This window comes from Pan troglodytes, chromosome 5, assembly GCF_028858775.2.
Source record: "Pan troglodytes isolate AG18354 chromosome 5, NHGRI_mPanTro3-v2.0_pri, whole genome shotgun sequence".
NCBI lineage: Eukaryota > Metazoa > Chordata > Mammalia > Primates > Hominidae > Pan > Pan troglodytes.
The window spans coordinates 118652983-118672323 of record NC_072403.2 but is presented as its reverse complement, the minus strand read 5'-3'; the positions used below and the strand labels follow the sequence as shown (position 1 = coordinate 118672323).

At 43.4% G+C, this 19341-nt stretch overlaps 2 long non-coding RNA genes across 6 annotated transcripts in view; both read left to right on the top strand.

The window, feature by feature from the left end:
- The window catches only part of LOC107975230 (uncharacterized), a 69169-nt gene that overhangs the window by 27723 nt on the left and 22105 nt on the right, over window positions 1–19341 (top strand). The window lies entirely within an intron of this gene.
- On the top strand, window positions 4461–13821 carry LOC129144305 (uncharacterized). Its single transcript, XR_008548618.1, has 3 exons — window positions 4461–5815; window positions 10371–10521; window positions 12880–13821. It is a non-coding gene; the product is annotated as an uncharacterized LOC129144305 (long non-coding RNA).

Here is a 19341-nt window from a genome sequence, read left to right as displayed (position 1 = left end):
GCATTTTTAAAAAATGTTACAGAGAGATCCCCTGTTCCCTTTACCAATTTTCTCCCATGGTAATATCTTGCAAAATTATGGTACAATACCAAAACTAGGATATTGACATTGATACAATCCATCAATCTTCTTCAAACTTTCCCAGGTTTCTCTGTACTTATTTGTGTGTTAGTTCTATCCAATTGTATCCTGAGTGTGGGTTCATGTATCGACCATCATAGTCAAGATACAGAGCAGTTCCATCACCAGGAGAATTTGTCCTGTTATCCTTTTATGGCCACACCCTCTTCCGTCTTGTCCCTTCCCCACATCTCTAACCCCTGACAACCACTCATCTGTTCTCCATTTGTGTACTTTGGTCATTTCAGAAATGTTATATAAATGGGGCCAGGTATGGTGGCTCATGCCCATAATCCCAACACTTTGGGAGGCTGAGGCATGTGGATCACTTGAGGCCAGGAGTTTGAGACCAGCCTGGCCAACATGGTGAAACCCCATCTCTATTAAAACTACAAAAATTAGCCGGGCATGGTGGTGTGTACCTGTAATCCCAGATACTTGGGAGACTGAGGCACAATAATCGCTTGAACCTGGGAGGCAGAGGTTGCAGCGAGCCAAGATCGTGCCACTGCACTCCCGCCTGGGCAACAGAGTGAGGATCTGTCTCAAAAAAAAAAACTACATAAATGGAATCATTTAGTTTGATTTGGTTTGTAACCTTTTGGGATTGCTCTTTTCACTCAGCATAACTTCTTGGGGATTCATCCAAGTTGGTACGTGTATCATCTTTTTATTGCTAAGTAGTATTCCACGATTTGGATATACCACAGTTTGTTTAACCAGCATTCAAGAACATCTGGATTGTTTTCAATCTTTGACCATTATAAATAAAGTTGCTATGAATATTTATGTATAGTTTTTATGTGAACATAAGTTGTTGTTTTTTTTTTCCCCTGGGATAATTGCCCAAGAGTACAATTACTGGGATGTATAGTAATTGCATGTTTTGGGGAAAATGGTCATACGCATATTCTGCAGATGTAAATATAATGTAGGGCAATATTTTAGGAAAGTAAATTGGCAGTATTAGGCCAGGCATGGTGGCTCACGTCTGTCGTTTAGGAGGCCAAGGCAAGAGGGTCGCTCAAGCCCAGAATTTTGAGACCAGCCTAGGCAATGCAGTGAGACACTGTCTCTACAAAAAAAATTTTTAAAAAATTAGCCAGGCATGGTGGCACCCCCCTATAGTCCCAGCTACTCAGGCATGGCAGTGTGGAGGGTGGGGAGCAGTGGGAAGATTGCTTGAGCCCAGGAAGTCGAGGATGTTGTGAGCCGTGATGGTGCCACAGCACTTCAGCCTGGGTGACAAAGTGAGACCCTCTCTAAAAAATAAAACAACACCACCAAAAAAACCTGGCAGTATGTATCAATTTTTAAATTGCATATAAATTTTAATTCAATTTTGCTGTTAGAAACCTATTTTATAGAAATATTTATGTATTTGCTAAGGAATATATGTACGAGGATGTTCATTGCAGCATCATTTGCACCAAAAAATTTTTAAACAACCAAAAGGTTCATATAAAACTACATGCTACAGCTCTTTTTATTTTTATATTTATTTATTTATTATTTTTTGCCACTCAGCTGAATGAAAACTGTCATCTTGTTTTAATTTGAAACTCCTGGCCGGGTGTGGTGGCTCACGTCTGTAATCCCAGCACTTTGGGAGGCCAAGGTGGGCGGATCACGTGAGGTCAGGAGTTAAGAGACCAGCTTGACCAACACGGGGAAATCCCATCTCAACTAGCTGGGCGTAGTGGTGCACGCCTGTAGTCCCAGCTACTTGAGAGGTTGAGGCAGGAGAATCACTTGAAGCTGGGAGGCAGAGGCTTCAGTGAGCCGAGATCGCGCCACTGCACTCTATCCAGCCTGGACAACAGAGCGAGACTTGTAAAAGAAAGAGAGAGAGAGAGAGAGAGACCGAGAGAGAAAGAAAGAAAGAAAAGAAACTCCTTCCGTAGGAGCTAGAATTACACCTTTTTTTCTATAAGACTTTTCGCTATTTGTATTTCTTCTGGACCTAATCATCATGTTCTCCGCACAAAACATTTGAGTGGTTGGCCTTCTATGGCCAACCATAACCATTTTACAGGCAGTTTTACACAGTTGTGGGTATTACCCTTTATCTGTTGTTCTGCTGCTTGATCTTTGCAACACAGAACTGTTAGATTTCTGTGTAATCACATCTGTCACATTTTCCTTTAAGTCTTCCTGTTGGGAAGAGCTTTTCTACTTCCCATCCTGTTTTTATTCTTATTTTATTAGAATTGGGCTATACATATTAGTTTGTAAGTTGCTTCAAATTCTTTTTGAAAGAAGCAAGGGATACATAGATCCTATAAATAAATAAAAATGCTTGTGAGACATGAGAAATCATTTTTATTTATTCATAACCATCACATTTCTTGCAAAATATAATTCTTGCTGTGCTGTATATATTTTCAAGTGATGCTGGAAGGAGTATTACATTATAACTTTAAAAGATTATGAACACCAAAGGGAAAGGTGCTGTTTAAACACATTGCTAATAATATGTTTACACATTTTGAAACTGCTCAAATTACATTCACGTGGATCAGCAGCATGACTTGTATGACTTGTGTTGGCTTCCTCTGAGAAGGACGGAGAGTGAGAGGAGTTCAGATTATTATTGCCTGAGAAGTTGGTTAGGCAAGGAAGTCATTTATCTTGCTGTGGACAGAATAAAGAACTCACCATCCAGCAATTTATAGTTGATCACAGTTGTGTTGCCTAGTGGTGGGGTGCAAAAGGATGCAACGTATTTGGTTAAAAGACAAGCACAAATATCAGAGTATTTAGTAAGATCCAAAATTTAAGTTGATTTAGCATTCACAACAAAAATGAAGTCATTTGGAAAAAACAAAAATGAACAAAGAAATAAAAATGGAGATTTAGTCCACATGTCGTGGGTTGATGTTTCCTTGAAAAGAGTGGTCAGAATTTTTGAGCCTAAAGCAACCACGTATTAAAGTAATTTAACTAATGTAGACATGTTATCCGCTTACCACAAAGAAAATAAATTATAGCGGGCTCTAGACTGATGGCTAAAAAGCCAATTCTCCTAAAATGGAAGGATATTGATGGTGCTCACATTATGTAATCGGTACAGTATGTCAGTCCTAGTGGTCTGGCTAACCAAGGAAGGCTCTGGTTTCAAATGAAAGCACATTTAGTAAAATTCGGTATAATTTTTTCCTAGAACTACTTTACTCAATTATGGCAAGATAGATTCTACTAATCACAGGCTGCAGAGACTTGGAGATTGAGCATGGTTTTTTGGATTGAAATACTTTTTATTTTGTGTTTGGTCTTCTGCAGTGCCTTAGGGGAGATGTGTCAGAGAGACTAACGTGGTTTCTTTCTTCTTTTATTTAAGAATTTAAGTGATCATGGAAGTGGAACAAACTTCAGTGCCCATTTAGTCAATTGCCTTCATTTTATAGAAGAGGAAATTGAAGAATAAAGGTTGTGATTTTCCTAAGGTCATGTAATGAGTTCATGACAAAGCCTGGATTATACTTAGGTCTTCTGATAACCAGACCAGTTTTCTTTCCTTTGTAGAAAAATGCATGCTCCAGAAGTCCAGGCTGACCCAATACTGGGTAACTCAGACATTTTCATAATTTTTCTAGATATAAAGCTATGTTGAGTTATTTCCATCGAACAATGGAAATACTCTTCCAAGTAAATAATGGATCCAAAAACTAGATGTCTGAACCATGCGGTTAAGGTTTTTGTCATTTTTTTTTGTTTTCTAGAGCAGACTTTGAGTCTTTGCTTCAGATGCAGATCAAGATGTGGCAACCTGTTGTGGAGAACTGGGTCCCTTGAGCCTGTGCTGTCTCTTTTTTTCTGGTGGCTTTGTCATTTGGAACAATGCATAATGGGCTGGAGGCTGAGAAATTCTGAGCTGAGGTAGGAGTGCCACCTAAGAGTGGGAAAGGTTGCCTAAATGCTGAATGGAGCACTTTAAAAGTTAGAATTTGCTATTTTCTTTTCTCTCATCTTTTTTTTTTTTTTTTTTTTTTTGAGAGATGGAGTCTTGCTTTGTTGCCCAGGCTGCAGTGCAGTGGCACCGTCATGGCTCACCGCAGCCTTGGCCTCGTGGGCTCAAGCTATTCTATTTCAGCCTCCCAAGTAGCTGGGAATACAGGTATGTGCCACCACCCTTGGCTATTTTTTTTTTCTTTTTTTCGTTCTTGTTGCCCAGGCTGGAGTGCAATGGTGCGATCTCGGCTCACTGCAATCTCCGCCTCCCGGGTTCAAGTGATTCTCCTGCCTTAGCCTCCCAAGTAGCTGGGATTACAGACATGCGCCACCATGCCTGGCTAATTTTTTTTTTTTTTTTTTTTTTTTTTTTTTAGTAGAGACAGGGGTTTCTCTATGTTCGTCAGGCTGGTCTTGAACTCCCGACCTCAGGTGATCTGCCAGCCTCGGCCTCCCAAAGTGCTGGGATTACAGGTGTGAGCTACCGCGCCCAGCCTACCCTTGGCTATTTTTAAAGTTTTTTGTAGAGATGAGGTCTCACTATGTTGCCTGGGCTGGTCTTGAATTCCTGGCCCCAAGTGATCCTCCTGCCTCAGCCTCCCAAAGTGCTGAGATCATGGGTATTTTGATTTATGTATTTTGAAACCCATAATTTTTGTCCTCAAGTCTCAGACGTTTGCTTAGGCCTTTAGAAGCTCACACCTGAAAAAGAGTGCCATACCTGGGCTGTGATCTTCACCCCGTTCCACAGTCTCCACCTCCCACCACCTCCACCCAGGATCCCCTCACACAGGTTGTACCACACTGCAAGGGGATCCTAGAGTGACTCAGATATGCCAAAAATGACAAATTGAGAAATTTTGTGTGACCAGGTGTGGTGGCTCACACCTGTAATCCCAGCACTTTGAGAGGCCAAGGCAGGTGGGTCACGAGGTCAGGAGATTAAGACCATCCTGGCCAACATTGTGAAACCCCGTCTCTGCTAAAAAGATACAAAAATTAGCCGGGCGTGGTGGCACGTGCCTGTAGTCCCAGCTGCTCGGGAGGCTGAGGCAAGAGAATCACTTGAACCCAGGAGGCAGAGAGGTTGCAGGGAGCCGAGATCGTGCCACTGCACTCCAGCCTGGGCGTGACAGAGTGAGACTCCATCTAAAAAATATTAAAAAAAAAAAGAAGAAATTTTGTGTCACGCAGTATCATCTTATTCAAGTCCATTTGAGAAGCGGTGAGCAAATCGGCTAGGCCTTTATTGTTGATGTCAAATTCTCTTTCCTTGCTCACCCTATAGGTCCAGGCCAGTTTCCTTTCATCCTCCCAAAGCTATTAACACGATAGTGTGAATTTGATGCTGTTGAAGGCAGGCCTGTAGTGAACATGTGGCATTTCTTTGGCTACTCAACATCCATTCCTCCTTCCTGATGGCATCTCATTTCTTTTGGGGAATTACTTATTCCCATGGATGCAGCCTTAATGGGGTATAAATCCAGGCGCCTGCTCCCCACCATGGAAGATTGTGAAGTGGCCAGATTCTGCTTCCTCCAGCCCTGAGGGTGGGCATGCGGCCTAAGCTCAACCAAATCTGATAAACACTTCTGGATCTTTGAACCTCGAACAGGTGACACAAGGATGACAGGAACAGTTAACAGGGAAGCACACTGATCGACTGAGCTGCCTGCTCCTGGCCTTCTGGATCCTCCTCAGTTCCTGCTCATCTCTAGGCCAGGCTCTCAACTCTGTCAATTCTGTGGGTACACAAATATCCTTTCATACGTTCCCACTTGATCATGCTATCAGGTTGGAGCAAAAGTAATTTCGAGTTTTGCCATTAGAAGTAATGGCATTACTTCTAATGGCAAAGCCCAGAATTACTTTTGCACCAACCTAATAGCTCAAGCTAGTCTCTATTACTGGCAACCAAGCATCCTGGTCTGAGCTCCCTTTCTGACTGGATCATCAGACATGGGCCTGCAGTATTGTCTTAACACCCTACCGGGAGTATTATCCTAGAATTAGCCTAAATTAGCCCTTTTCTCCACTGGTGACACCCTCCCACCACCCCCAGAATTGGCTTTCTTTTAGTTGGTACTGATACAAGATAAAAAATATTTCTCTAGCTTTCTAGCCCCACAGTTTCTCGTTATTAAGATGAAACAAAACAAAAACTCATCAGAACTCTACTTCCACATCTGTCATGGATAGCAGGCCTCTATTCTCCTGCCGATGAGCCCCAGCTCAGGAATTTACCTCTCGTAGCAAAAGTACTGCAAAATTTTCTCTGCCAGAATAGCTAAAATTGAAAAGACTGACCCAATGTGGAGTGACTGCAACTGTCACGCATTTGCTGGTGGGAATGCAAAAGGATATAATCACTTTGAAAATCTATTTGATGGTTTTTAATAAAGTTATGTACACGTCTACTCTATGAAACAAGAATCCCACCGCTAGGTATAGTCCAAGAAAAATTAGTGCATATGTTCACAAAACCTTGTACAAGAATGTTCCAGCAGCTTTATTCAAAATAGGAAACAGCTTTTTGCAAAACTGGAAATAACTCAAGTGTTTATCAACAGAAAAATGGATTAAGACATTGTAGTAAATACATACCATGGAATACTAAGCAATAATAGAGAAGGACAGATGACTGATATGTGCAACAACATGCATGAATCTCAAAAATATTATATTGAGTCAAAAAGTCTGGGCTCCACATGGCTCCATTTACATGAAGCTCAAGAATAGGCAAAACTATTCTAGGGTAACAGAAGTCAGAAAAGTGGTTATTTTTGGAGTAATATTGACCAGAAAGAGACGCAGGGGCACTGGAAATATATTTAATCTAGGTGGTAGTTACATGAGTATATACATATGTATAATGTATTAAGCTGTACATTTAAGATTTGTAGACTATTGTATGTATGTTATAGTTAAATGAAGAAGATTAAAAAATGGAAAAATGACTATATGAACATCAGCAGTTCTATAATTTCAATGTATTTTGTTAATTCTCCACCCAGTCAAATTAGATTTATACTCCAACCCCATTGGGAAGGTTTGAAACCTTCGGCACTTTCCCCTCCATTCTTCGTTTGCATAGAGGCATTAGGAAGCAAATCTTTTCCCTTCTGGGAGTGCTTTTATGTTCAAAGGAAGACCATTAGGAAAAAGTAATGATTAACACAAAGGAATGACTAGGTTAATGGTAGGCTTTCAGGCACCAGTAGAGGAGGTATTTTGGGTCAAGGGAGGGGCAAGAGAATCTTCTGGAGTATGCCACACTAAATGGATAGAAATGTGTAGTAAGCTCTTAGTAGGCGCTGGATCCACTGGTACAACCAACAGCCTTTGCTGTTTCACTCCTGTGATGGAAAAATCAACCTACTTGTTTCCAACGGACAGGAGGAAGGGTTTGTCTTCTGGGACCAGTATTTCCCCTTAAAGCTGGCAGTGAGGATGAGAGAATTACCTGGGGCACAGCAAGCAGCTTTCCCCACCCCTCCCCACTACCCCCCCCCACCGCCACCCCGTGTTCAGTATCGGAGCAGAGAGTAGGAAAAGGAGAGGTGAGCTCAGGAAACACTGACGTAGGGTGCAAGTGGAAAAGTACAGGAGAAAAGGAATACAGGGAAGCACCCGAGGTGGAGCAGGCAGGAGACACAGCAGAGGGATGGAGAGTCCAGCAGAAAGCACCATGAAAACAGACAGAGGTTAGGGTTACCTAATAGAGATTTGAATGAATTACACCATCACCCTATGACTCTCATCAAGGACCCTGGTGCTGACAGAGAAAGTCTTCTCTTTTATTGTCCAAATCCTGGCCACCCTTCAAGACCCATTTCAAATACCACCTCAGGCTCAGGAATAAGGATTTCTGGTATTTTGGCAGCATCCCTGGTTTGTAGGGATGAGGAAGAATTTGGTACCAGAAGTTGACAGGCCTTGGCCTGAGTGGGTGCGAGTGGTCCAAGGTCCAGTCTTCAGGGCCCACAGCAATCTGTCCCCCTGCTGGGGCATAGAGGCAGGCAGTTCCAGCAGCAAACAGTAGCTGAAACAGTATGAAAGCTTTTGTCAGGGTGGTTCTGGGTGACCATTCCTTTAGAGCAGGAACCTGCCTAGGGATATGAAACTAGGTTCAGGTGCCCGAGGTAAGATGCAGGCAAGAGAAAGGCAGGGTGTCAAGGCCCCAGCCTGGGTTAGGAATGTGAGTCAGATCCCAGTCATGCAGGCCAAGTCAATCCACCAGTCATGGCTGAGGGAAGGCAGGAATTCTGTGGGTCTCCAGGTGTTAGAGGCCCAGTGGATGATGCTGCATCCATGAACTATCAAAAAACGCTTGATTCAGCCTGACCAGCTGCTAGATTGGCAAGGCTAAAGTCATTCTGGCCAGAGCTCAAGAACTAGGTGTGGCTTAGCTTGAGGGCAAATGGTGCTGTGAGCTGCAGCTGCTCCTGGTTGGAGAGGCAGGGGCTGGACCTCCTCCTGCCCTCCCCATGATATGTGTTGGCACCTCTCCTCACTTAGTCTACATGCTTTTACTGTAAACCACCTCCGCAGCACGAAGCACAGGGCCAGGCACACGCAGGAAATGAGAATGCAGTTGGATGGATGCAATTGCATGTAGCTCCTTGGCAGTGCAGGCCTTGGTGTGCACTAAGCTCTGTAACCCAGCCCTTTCCCATCGTACTGATAGCACTGATCAGGACCCCTTTTCCTCTGTGTGCAGTAGAAGGTAGAAACAGCCACTCTCCATTCTTGCTGGGAGGTAGCCTGGGACCAGTAAAGAAATGGAGGACAGTACTTTATAATCCACATGTACCTTCCCCTGCCATCTTAGCATCTATTCCTTCTGTCTTTTTGCCCCCAACATCAGCGGAAAAACTTCATCTGGTTGCCATGGAGACCAGCCACCGACTCTAGAGTGCCTGTTTATTAAAGATGAAAGTAATATATGCCTGGTTAATCTGAGCAGCTGTCAGAGAGAGATTCGGCTATTAGTAAATGAAGGCACTAATTTTGAGGCATGATCACTCATTTAAGAGAGAGAGAGACAGGCTCTGCTCCATCTTCTGAGTGGAGCTGGGTAGTGGGGATAAGGTCTGCCCTAGGCAAGCATTTCTTGTTCAGGTTTTTATGTTTATTTTATGATGATTATGGTAACTGTACTTCTTTTTCCCCTTATTTCCTACTGAAAATATATAGCCTTTCAGTAGTGTGATAGATTAATTAGACTTTGTGGGCAGGCCCAGGAAACCCAAGCCCTCCTATGACGTCGTTTCCTTTGGAAAATGCATTCTGGATTCCAAGCCACCTACTTACAAATGAGGTTGTCTGTTTATTCATTCAACAGTCTCCACCAGGTGTGTGAGAGGAAAAGAGGTGGTGCTGAGCCACACGGAGGACTTGATGTGTTTTATGTGTGCTTAGACAGGTGGGGGAGAAGCCGTCACCTTCCAAGGGAGTCCATCAGTTAGCTGGGAATGGTGATGACTTGTGTGATCTTTAAAAAATCAGTCCATTTGTTTTTACTTTTTGTTCTTTTCATTTGTTCAATAGTAAAATCTGAGAGAAAATGTGAATTCTGAGATTCATTATATTGATTCACCAAGTACTTTCTAAATTCAGCTAAGTAGCCTGCGTTAATCCCTGCTGGGTTACGAAGGAGAGCACACTCCTTCCCCGCACTGCAGTGCGTTGGGACGAGCAAACCACCTGGGAGTGGTGCAGGGAGGCTGCTGGCAGCTGGCCCTCAAGTGCAGAAACAAGGTTCCAGTCCCAGTGATCTCGTCATAGTCCAGCCAAGTCTCTCACCCTTTCTGACCTCAGTTTCCTCAACTGAAAATGAAGGAAAGAGCAAGCTAATCTTTTCCAATTCAGAATATTCTTTTGTTCTTGAAGGAGACTGTCAGTGCAGAAAGGGCTCCTAACCTGGAACAGCTGGGCAAGGGTTAAGCCTGGTATAGGTTACCGTTAAGCAAGTACATCCTGTGCCTCTGGTCAAAGATGTCTCAGGCCAAAGCAGTTACTTGTCTCTAGTTAGTCTCTCTGCATCAGCACCCAGGCCTTCACGTGGTGGTCTGGGCAGGAGCTCCCACTCTGTTTTTCCTGAGCTACCTAGTCCATGGGAAGGAAGACATATGCAGCTAAGGAATAGGAAGTGGATATTGTCAGTGCCTTCAAGACATGATGCATCCAGAACCCGGATCAGCCAGGAGCTGCAGAAAAGAAGCTTCAGGGCAGCAGGCCTCAGAACTGCTGCTAGCCAGTCCCCTGAAGCATTTGTTTCTCACCCTCTTCGTGCCTAGGGCAAGTAGAGCTGCGGCTGTCTGGCGCCACTGTAATGCTGTCTCCTCCTCTGAGTTCATCCTGGAAACATTTTCTCCCATAAGACATGCACAGGTCTTACGTTTACATGTTTCACTGAAAGAAATTTGATTCCACTGATGGGATGACAAGGTAGGTCATAAATGAACACTTTTTAAACACATCTTTAAAAAAATAATTTTATGCCAATTGTACAAAACAATAGGGGAAAGGAAATAATATTGATTTTTTTATCCATTCATTGGTTTAACAATTACCTATTGTAGGCACTTACTATGAGCCAGGGATGGTTCTAAGTATAAACCTGCCCTAGAGGATCACATATTAATTTTTCTTACAACCAGCTTTATTGAGGTATACTTGCTATACAATAAAATTCACTCATTTTAAGTGTAAAGTTTGATGCATTTTGACAAATGCACGGGGTAGTATAACCACTACTAGGATCAAGATAGAGAATATTTACATCACCCTGAAAAGATTGCTTGCACTGCTTGTAGTCAATCTCCTACCCTCCCCCCAGCTACTGGCAACCACTGATCTGCTTTCTGTCACTATAGTTTTGCCTTTTCTAACATGTCATATAAGAAGCATATATTTTAGCAGTGAATACAGCCAAATGAGTAAATAGACATTTGCATTCCCAAGTGAGGCAAGAGCTTTGAAATGGGACATACAGGCTGTGCTATGGGAGCATGTAAGCTAAGTTGAGAAGAGGCTTCTAAGCTGAGATCTGAAGGGGCAGTAGCAGTTTTCTAGGCGAAGAGTGAGAGTAAAGAGTGTTCCATGCTGTGAGGCTACTATATGCAAAGGCCAAGAGGAGACAGACTGCAAGGCAGATTAATCTGGGACCTACAAGTTTTCACAGCTCAAGGATGGAGTAGGAGAGGGTAGGAGTGGTTAGTCAAGACTTTGAAGAGATAAACCGGTTCAAACAAAGAAGTTCTTTCTAAGCATTGTTTGACCTTTATTCCCAGTAGGGAGCTATGGAAGGATCTTCAGCAGAAAACTGATGGGTTCAGATTTGCATTTTAGAAGGATCACTCTCTTGCATGTAGGGAACAGATGGAGGGCAAGGCAGGAGGTAGGGCCCCCCATTAAGAGGCTGGTGCAGTGATCCAGATGAGAGATGCTCAGAGCCGCCACCAGGGGAGGGGCAGGCAGTGAAAATGAAGAGAAGTGGATAAATATTTGAGAAATGTAGGAAGCAGCAGTAACAGGAATTAGTAACTAACTGGATAGCAGAGAGGATGCGAGAGAAAGGCCTCACGGAGGATTCCTTGGTTTCTAGCTTGGACACCTGGGTGGAAGATGGTGGCATCAATGAGATAGCAACTTCAGTGGAGCAGGGTTGGAGGGGTAGGGAGAAGAGACAATAGGTTCTGTTTTAGACATGTTGAATTTGGGGGTGTCTAAGAAAATGATGTCCAGTAGACAGTTGGGTGTTCAGGTCTCAGGAAAGAGCTCTCCACGGAGCTTATTCTTCTCTAGTCTCTGTAAACAAGCTTCCAGGCTCTTTCATAAAATTTCCTTGCAGAAAAATCAAAGGATTTGTCCTGTCAAGTGGAATGTTTTTCATATGAAGGGGATTGGCTTCTTGTGTAGTTTAGTCTAGAGAGATTTGTTTCCATGCTACAAATCTTTGAAAAACTGGGAAAAAAGTAGTGATGTCCAACTTTAGTGACATCTCCTCTTCTTCCCCAATACAATCAATCCATTGACATAATAGTCTTGAATATCTTGCAGATGAGGAAAGAAAAATGGAGTCAAATGAGCACACCGAGGCCAACCAGATCTGAGCTTTCTAATCTTAAATTGCCTGGGGGTGTGGATGTTATGTGTCTATTGACATGGACAGATTGTGTATAGTTGCCTTTATAAAATGAAACCCATAGAAATGTTTCAGTAAATACAGTCCTCCAAGTGAACTAAATGTCAAAGGAAAATCTTTTCCTTGCCATCCTCCTTTTCTCTTTTAAATGGAAAGATCCTAAAGAAGCTGTATTAGTGCCCTCAAGAGAAACAGAAGCAATAGGATATATAGATCTATATATTGGATCCTATATATAGGAATAGGATATATAGATGTATATATCCTATATATAGATCTGTCCTATTGATCTATAGATCTATATAGATATATATCTTATATCTATATATAGGATATATAGAGAGATATACACATAGGCCTGATATATATACATAGGTCTGATGTCTGAGGCCAGAAGATAGATGCTCCAGCTCAAGAAGGGAGCACATTCACCCTTACTCTGCCTTTTGACGCTACTTGGGTTCTCCATGGATTAGATGGTGCTCACCCACATTGGTGAGGGCAGGTGTTCTTTATGCAGCTACCAATTCAACACCCTCATGACACACCCAGAAATAATGTTTTACCAGCTGTCTGGGCAAGCCCTTGGCCCAGTCAAATTGACACATAAAAGTAGCCATCATAGAAACTCATTTCAATGTTGTTTTGTTTTATTACAGGAAGACTGAAGAAACCTAATCCTAGGTGCTGCCATTGGGACAAACAAGAAGCACCAGACACAGTGCTGTTTTAGGGTGGGGCAGAATTATGCTGAGGGAAAAGTTATTATCACTCTTTAAGGCCAAGGAAACCACAATTTTTAAAGAAGCTTCTAGAAATTCTACCCAATAGAAAATAAAGATAAACTTCTGTAAGGAATTTCATTCTTTTCAGAATTCGCAATCTGAAATGTAGAAGCCCATTCCTTCATGGTTCTCATAGATATTTAGTGTGACTGAGGGGTCAGTGGACTCATAGCATTCAGGCCAGGCTTCTCCTGAGTCCCTTTCTTTGGCACAGAGGGAGTGATTCACAGATCCTCTACCCCCAAAGGCATTGTTTCCTCATCTCAACAAGAATCCAGCACCCGTCATTTTATCAGCACACGTCACTAGCTTCTCAAGTGAGACTACTCTGAAGTGATCTCTGTTTGAAGAATGCCTTTCCCTTTCCCTTCCGTAACTAAGAGGATGAAAAAGGACACTCACTCCCTATATGAAAGCTGTGTATTGTAAGCAGTCATCTTGCCTGGCTGAGAACTCCAGGATCTTTTTCTCTGCTCTCCTTTAGGCTGACACTCATAGCCAGCCCTTCTGTTTATTAGCCCCCTGAATCTATTTGAAAATATTTTTGCTTTCGTTATAATATAAGTCACATTCTTCTTGCATCTGCCGCTGCATTTTCCAAAAGGGTTATGTCAAGGGAAATTCAACACTCACTTTTCTCATTATTTGCTTACCAGCTTGCTCACTCATCAAAATACCAGAGTTATTTGATACTTCAGAAGATTATTTCCCCCCTTAGATGACGTGTCAAGGGAAGGGGAGCTGGCCCCAGTGTCAGGTGACAGAATTCTCTTCGCATTTCTACTGTTGACTCAATAAATGCCCTTGGGCAAGTCATGGAGCCTCTTCATGCTTTGGTCTCTAGGGATAAAATCTGCCAACCGCAGCGTGTGTATTTGAACCTCAGTGCCCTCTGGAATAAAAATAGGAGGGGACCAGGTGTCCATGTGACCCCAAGCTGATGGGAAGAGGATGACCATAGGACTTCAAAATGTCCTTGAGCTGTAAATTCTGTAATAGGGTCAGGCCCACCAGTGGCCTTCAGGCATTTGTCCAGTGGTGTATGGATAAGTTCTAGCACTTGAGTTTTTTCAGCAGAAAGGAGGCACTATGTCAACCTCCCACCCATGGGTATTCTGTTTGCTCTGTGTCCCCGCTTCTCTGCATTTCCCTGCCATATTACTCACCACTGGTCGTAATTACTTGCTTGATCACTTGTCTCCTGGTCTGTAAGCTGTTTGAGGGAGGGGAGCACATCTGCCCTATGCAACACTGTACCCTCAGTGTGGTACACAGGAGCACATGCCTGACATATAGAAGTTATGTGAGAAACATTTGCCAAGTGGACAAATGAATAATGCTGCCTGGACTCTATAGAAATCCCTTTTCTGCATCATTAAGGTTCCCAAGCCTGGCCAAGAAGCAGTGGGATCTGATTAGCCTCATCTCCTCATAACCCTACTTCCTATCATATTATAATGAAAGCAGATCTCAGCCCAAATGCTGGCACACGTACATATTTATCAGTAAGAAGATCCAAAATCGTTCATGCAGCTGGTTCTGTAAGCTTGGCAAATTTCCAGCCCTCTGACCTTTTCAGTGCTTTGTCCACACTCTACATGAAAGGGCCTCTTAAGAGTGACAGGGCAGTATTCTAAAGACCAGATTTTAATTGCACCAGGTAACTGAATTGTCTGAATTCACAGCTGAACACAGGACAAGGTCAGAATCATATTTCTTATGCCATTTAGAAAGGTGACAAGTGAAGGGCTGGCCAAAATCTTACACCCAGCTTACGTAAGAGTAGAGACTGTCCCTAATGCTTTCCCCAGTCCACTTGTCTCGAACACCATTAGGTTCAATAGTAAAAGCCCATTTCTCACTTCCTTCATGTTAATTAACTGATCACTAATTTTACCAATGAGAAGCCATTTTTATTATTTATCATTATGATTTTTATCATTTTGTTAATTAGCCAAGCTTCTGCTGTTGACTCCAGATAAAGAGAGTTAAAGCACTTGGGGTGACCACCTAAGTAGATTTTTTCATGGTGAACAAATGGAAGCAACAGAAGCAGCTCAGACTTTTGAAAAGTGATGAAAAAGGCCCATGATGCCCTGCTCCATGAAAATGAAGAAGAGGATGACTTAGCCCTGCAGGGTTCTTTTCTTTGCATGTTCTTACCAACCCTCAGGGGAGATTCAGTCTACTAGCTGGCTTCCCCACGTGGACCTCACTCTGTGGCAAGTAACTGGGAGTAATTTACCTTCTGGGTTCTCTTACAACCCCCTTAGCTATGTAGGTGATTTCAGGCCCAAGGGGGAAGATATCAGATGAGCCAGAACATTTTGATTCTACTGACCGAGTTTCCTCACCTCCCTCCCTTTGTTTCTGATAAATACATACGTTAAGGTCAGCTGAAGAGTTGTCTGTGATAATTGCCCTGAATCCTCACTCACTCCTCTGAATTTCTGTCTTCTGTAGCCTCTTAGCCATGTTGCAGGTGAAGGTCTCAAGTCATTTGCACCACTAGGAATCGTTTGTGTTATTGTGACTGATATGTGTCCTCAGAGTTGTATCAGTGTTTTCCCCTACACACACATGCACATACACGCACCACACAATATGCACATTCTATAAGACGGAGCCTCTATTTTTGGTGTCTGCTTAGCCCACCAGTTTCCCACTGGGATTAGTTGTTTTCTCTGAGCTTCAGACAACTTGGAGATCCTGCCTAACTTTGGTTGCTCTTCCTTGTCAGACTGGAACTTACCCTCAGTATGGTACAACCAATCACTGGCTCTCAGGGAGCTCATCACCCTGAACTATGCCTGACAGGACAGGAGCACCATCATCTGGGACAAACACTGCCACTTTAAGTTCCAGCTCCCTTTTTAGCCTCATGCATTTCAAGAAAATCACTTGTCTTCTCATTACAAGCAGCCAGAAAGAGCAGACAGTAAAATACAGATAAGACGGGCACAGAGGGAAGTGGGAGGAAAGTCTCTTGGGTAACTGCCAAACTTCACCCTCATACAATGGGCCCCAGTAAAACAGTGGGCCTTAATAAGCACATTCCTTTCCTTTCAGGTGCACTAAGATAGGGAGGCTAAAGGCGGACTGGGGGGATATGCCTGCAGCTACAGAAAGATGTATGGGAACAGACACACAACTCTCCCTCCCAGATAAGCACAACAAAGAGACACAGAAGCAGTCCAAGCCTCTGACAAACTCTCCCACCCTGAATCTTTAAAAACTCTTAGTCTGCAAGAGAGTGCGGCTTCTGACCTAACTTGATCAGAAGTCCCTCCCAGGTTTAAAATAAACCTGTTAACTGTTGAGCCACCCTTCGTGTTTCTCTCCTCTTTCTTTAATTCTTACAATGCCTTCCTGATGGCTGACTGCCAGGAAACACCTTGGATACAATACTCAGCCTGAAGCTGCTTACTCCCCTGGGTGTTGCCCTCCTGGCTACCCATGGAAGAGCAAGCCCTGTTGACAAGAGCTTCCCCCAGCTCTAATCCTACCTGGTTATGGTTTATTTTCTTTCCCCACCACCTGGGCAGTTATGTTGGCCCAAGGAATTTGACTCATAGTATTATCATAGCATAGAGCTAATTTATATGTATTTATTTCCATGGTAAACAAGTTATTCCCATTGTCTGTCATTCCCACTAAGCCTGCTAGGGACAGCCCAAAGGAGCAGCTCTAAGTGAGGATACTTTGCCCTGTATGACCCTGTCCCTACAGCAGATTGGTTCATGGTTGACACCTAACAAAAAGACAGCCAATTGATAGGTTGGTCAGCAACTTTTCTCATAACCTGACGCATACATAAAAGCTGGGTTAAACGCCATTTCTACCTTGGAAATTTAACCAAAGAAAGGTCAAGAAAAAAAGAAAAGACTTGGGAGGATGCTTTGAAATGAAAAGATAAGAATTGGAGCTACAATAGGTTGTAAGAAGCCCCGGTTGCAAAATATTGAAACTATGAGCAAGCTGTAGTGATGGTGGAGAGAAGAGTTTCAGGCCAAGGGAAAGAAGCAGCTCAGAGGAGACTGAGCTAGGCCAGTGGACATGGCCCCCTAACTCCTGCCACAGAGCCCTGGAGTCTCCTGGAGCCAGAGTGGCTCCTCAGTCCCAGGGCAGCGAGGCCTATCCCTTCCAATGTCTCTTCCTTCCTTCTGTGGAAGACCAACTCCATTAATGTTCCACGTTTATCTCCCTCCTGAGCTAACCTAGCTGAGTCTGCTCCTTACAATCAAGAAAACCCGCCCACTTTACTGGATTCTCTCTGTGTGCAGAGATGGTGGCATATATCTTTGTAGCTTTTTGCCTCTAATATAATGCATTGTAAGGGTAAGTGATGAGTTCTCAGTAAATGAATGTTGAATAAACGAATTTTTGAAAGCCCAAAGGAACAGACAAGTTCATACACTTACTGTTATGTTGTAAAGTCTTCAGTTTGGCTTTCTCAAAGTTGAACAAAAGATGGCTACATTCCTAGCGTCCCCCAAAGCCTTTTCCTAGTCCATGAGTTTAGAGATGGACTGCAAATTTTAAACAATACAAATCTAGAATCAGATTCAAAATCTCCTTCAAGAGGACAAACACTCTACTCCTATTCTCAATCCAGTTTGTTGAACTGATCAGCCCACACACGCACACACACACACTCAAAATTATTTTAATATATGGACAGTCCTCAGTGTTTTTGTTTGTTTGTTTGTTTTTTGAGATGGAGTCTCGCTCTGTCGCCCAGGCTGGAGTGCAGTGGCGCAATCTCGGCTCACTGCGAGCTCTGCCTCCCGGGTTCACGCCACTCTCCTGCCTCAGCTGGGACTACAGGTGCCCGCCACCACGCCCAGCTAATTTTTTTGTATTTTTAGTACAGACGGGGTTTCACCATGTCAGCCAGGATGGTTTGGATCTCCTGACCTCGTGATCCGCCCACCTCAGCCTCCCAAAGTGCTGGGATTACAGGCGTGAGCCACCGCACCTGGCCATCTTCAGTGTTTTTAATACCTGAGTTTGTGGTTCTAATTGTCTGATTGAGCTAAAAATTAACAAGAACTGGTTTGAGAACATCTTCCTGCTTGGAAGTTATTTCATCAATTCATTCTTTTATAACACTGTAAAAAAGTAACTTATTACAAGGTAGTAGTAACCTTTTCTTCCAAAGAAATATAAAAAATCAATTTGGTTATGAAGAGAACTTTTGAACTTGGAGTTACTGAAAATTATTTACCATCAGAGGAATATGTACTGGTCCTAAGAACAATGATAAAAGCCACAGTCCCTACTCTGGCAGCTGCTGGGCTGGTGGCAGAAGTTGTCTCATCTGCTTTTCCCCACCATTCTGGGAGCACAAGTAGCTTTGACTATACACAGCTATCAGAAGAGGGAGAGTTCAGCCTAGACCAGGGGTTGGTCCACAAAACTTTGTGGCAAAGGGCCAAACAGTAAATATTTCAGGTTTTGTGGGCCCCATAGTCTCCACTGCAAGTACTCCACTGTGCTATGGTCACACAAAAGCAGTCATAGACAATATGTGAAGGAATGAGTATGACTATGTTCCAATAAAAGTTTACAGGTGCAGAAATTTGAATTTTATATAATTTTCATGTGTCCCAAACTATTATTCTTCTTTTCAGCCATTTAAAAACGTAAAAACCATCCTTGCATTGTGAGCTGTATCAAATCAGAGGATGAGAACATGGATGCAGGTTTGGGGTCCCTGCTTCCTACCCTAGCTGAGTGCTGGGGGAACAGGCTGTAGAATAGATGTCTCAGGTCAACATGGGGGGCTCCCAGGGTGGAAAGACTAGGGTCTCCCTTCCCAAGGTGAGTTCTGGAGTGACTGTGAGCCCTAGTGAAGCTTCATGTCCCCCATGGTACCAGAGCAGCAAAGCAACGGTGGCCAAGGGGCCTGGACAGAATACCCTGGAGCCAGCTTTGTGACAGGCCCCTACAAATGATAAGGACAAAGAGTCAAAGTTCCTGAGCCTCCATTTCAAAGGAGAGAAGAAGATGATGATGGCTGGCCAGCAAATTCAGAGAAGACTGGGTTGGAAGGCGAGATCTGCCTGGACTCTACAACCAGAGGCCATTACAAGATGGGGTCCCCTTGGCCAATACAGCAGGGGAAGCAGCTGATGCCCAAAGACTGCATGGTTTGGAGGAGGCTCTCCTCAGAGGAGAAGTGGCCTGCCTCCACTCCTCTGGGTTCCCTAGAGCTGGTGAGGGGTAGGAGAGAGGGTCTCATTGTCTGTTTGTGCTAGAGGTACAGGGAGGGTTGTACACAGAAAACACTCCAAACTCCTCCAATGCCAGAACTAAAATGGAGTGCATCTTAGA